The sequence below is a fragment of the Suricata suricatta genome, unplaced genomic scaffold, assembly GCF_006229205.1.
Source record: "Suricata suricatta isolate VVHF042 unplaced genomic scaffold, meerkat_22Aug2017_6uvM2_HiC HiC_scaffold_563, whole genome shotgun sequence".
Taxonomy (NCBI): Eukaryota; Metazoa; Chordata; class Mammalia; order Carnivora; family Herpestidae; genus Suricata; species Suricata suricatta.
In genome coordinates, this window is record NW_021905211.1 from 1 (window position 1) to 2,642 (window position 2,642).

General features: G+C 56.8%; 1 long non-coding RNA gene across 1 annotated transcript; it reads left to right on the plus strand.

Annotated features, from left to right (window-relative positions):
* Positions 1–20: 20 nt before the first annotated feature.
* On the plus strand, positions 21–2,347 carry LOC115285229. The gene is made up of 3 exons (XR_003905456.1): positions 21–181; positions 691–809; positions 1,588–2,347. It is a non-coding gene; the product is annotated as an uncharacterized LOC115285229 (long non-coding RNA).
* The last annotated feature ends 295 nt before the right edge of the window (positions 2,348–2,642 follow it).

Sequence of the window (2,642 nt, forward strand, 5' to 3'; positions counted from 1 at the left end):
ACATAGTTCAAAGTCCCCGAGTCACACTGCACTAGAGCTGGAAGGAGTGGGAGCGGTCGGAGGCTGAGCGCCTGCCCTGCAGATGGGAAATAAGAACACACGCACGACCCAGGGCTAGCCATACACTTCCGGAGCACGATGCAGGGCAGCAGGCTGGCGGCCTTGGCACCAGGCTCCGAATGTACGTCTTGTGTTCCCAATCTGTTTGGTAGTCGCCAGGGACTCTGGGTTGGCCAGTCCTGAGTTTGAAGCCCAACTCTCCCCCACCCCCAGCTGAGTAAGAGATCTTAGCCACGCCCCTTGGCCTCTGTGCTCTTAGCTTCCCCATCCCTCAAGTGGATCTAACCGCACATAGCTCGCCAGGTGGATCCGAGGACCAGAGGGGACAGGATGTGAGAAGCACCTTTGCCTGAGCTAGTCTTCCTTACCGCCTCTGGTCTCCTGTTTTCCCAGCTTAGAGCTGACATCCCAGGACTGGGCTCCTGTATCACCACCTTCAAAACCCTGCCTGTTCTTCAGTGCACAATTCAAAACCAGCCTACCTCTGGAAACTTCCTGATCTCGCAGTGAGGTGCATCCTGGCCTCTCCTGAGGCCTCGGAGAACTTCACAGATAGTTCTTTCTGTGGACCGTGTGTGTTCCTACCTCAAATGAGTGTTACTGACATACGTGCCTTTTTTATCCACCTAGCACACACTGACTCAGGTCAGGGCCTGTGTCACTCATCTGCCAAAGCCCAGCGTGGCACAGCAGCTCATCGGGGTGGAGAGTTGATGAATCCTGGATGATTCAACCATCATCAACATCTAGTAAGTGTCTCCTCTGACAGAGGCCGGCTCTGGGGGCAGCACAAGGGTGTGAAATGGACACAGTCCTTGTTTGCAGAGAGATTCCAGGCTAGCTGTAGTAACGTGGTAGTATGTGGTACACACGTACACACGCAAGACAGAACAGCCCAACCTTGCACAAAACGAGTACCAGAGACAGGATTCTGGAAAGTTGTCAGGAAGCAGGAGCAGGCCCTGAAACCGTGCTCAGAGCGTTAGAGGAGGCCTCGTGGGGCCACAGGAAGTGAGGGAGGGTGACTGCCATGAGTGAGCAGTGTGGAGGGCAGAGGCACTGAGTGCTGGGAGCTGGGAAGGGCCCGCGCAGTGAGACTGGAGGGGCGGCTGTGCCCACAGAGACCGGAGGACTCCTCGGAACGAGGCCCTTTATGTCTGGCTGGGCCGGGCCCGTTCAGTGCACAGAGGGACCCGACAGCCCGAGCACTGTTTTCACTATAGTCACTTGACGCGCGGACAAACTGAGGCCGGAGAGGTTCAGGCACTTGAATGCCAAGAATTAGGAGTCAGGGCAGCCCCTGGGCAAAGTCGTTTTAGGCCGCATGAATAAGCTACAGGCTGGCTGGGATCACACGAGGGCCAGAGCGGGATTAAAAATCTGCCTGGGTCATATGAATGAAGTCCCAAGCTCTGCAGAGTTCAGGGAACACCAGAGATACAGGACACTCTTCCAGAAACTTTGTTTCCTTAAAGATTCTATCTGTAGACCCTCTATTTCTCACTTCTGATTTTGTTCCATCTGCAGGGGTGGGTTGCTGAGTGAAAGCATGGTAGCTGAGGACAAAGAAATTTTCCTGTTTTGAAAAAAGTGTCCAGGAAAAGCTGCAGGCCACTCCGAAGTCCCAGGGAGCTGAATATTTTGTAAGTTACCCCACTAGAGGAGGAAAGACAGGAGGCATCCAGGCCTGTGTGGAGGCTCAGGTAACAGGCCCCAGACCTCAGACCTGAACTCAGGAAGTAGCAGTGGGGACAAGAACAGGAGCATCTATTCCGATCAGGCGTTTGGGAGGCAGGGACGTCGCATCTGGTCGCCAAGCAAATGCGGAAGGAGGGTGAGGGTAAGGGAACCCCAGGAACAAAGCAGGGCGACACTGAGAGTGTTGAGGCCCTGACTGAGAGAGAGGGCAGGAAACAGCGCTGACAGGCGGTTGACTTTGTCTGGCACATGTCAGGTTTGAGGCGCAGCATAGGAATTTTTCTTTTCACTTGCAAAATAATTTCATATAAAGTTCGTCTCTCAGGACCCCACTGGCCATCCTAGGGTGGCTTGGAAGGAGAGCCTGCTTGGGCATTAAGATCGGAGGTGCGGGATTCAACCTACAGGTCACACCCTCTCCCCACCTCTGTGTTCTCCGGGGTCCATTCTAAGGGTCACCTGAGGTCGCTGAGGACCCTGGGGCTGCCGCTTGGTTGCCTACGAGTGCGGCGAGGCCCAGGTACCTATGGAGGGCATTGCCTGGTCGGCGCCCCTGGGAAGTCTTTGCTCAGTCCCCTCGCGGTTACCGAGAGCCAACGTTCTGGTCTTGCCAGCCCCGCCCCTCTCCGCGTAGCTCCGCCCCCACCCCGCGCCGCGCCCCCCAGCCCCTCCGCCAGTACAGCCTTGCTCCGCCCCGGCCCCTCCCCAGTTTCTGCTCCGAGCTTTCCCTACCCACGTCCTTCTACTCAACCCCAGCCCTGCCTGGCACCTCCCCGCCGTCTCCCAGGTTTCGCCTATCCCCGCGACACTCCCCCACGGTGCCAGCTACTTCGCCTTTGCCCGGGCCAGCCCCACTCATCCTCACCTCTCCCTCCTAACTTGTC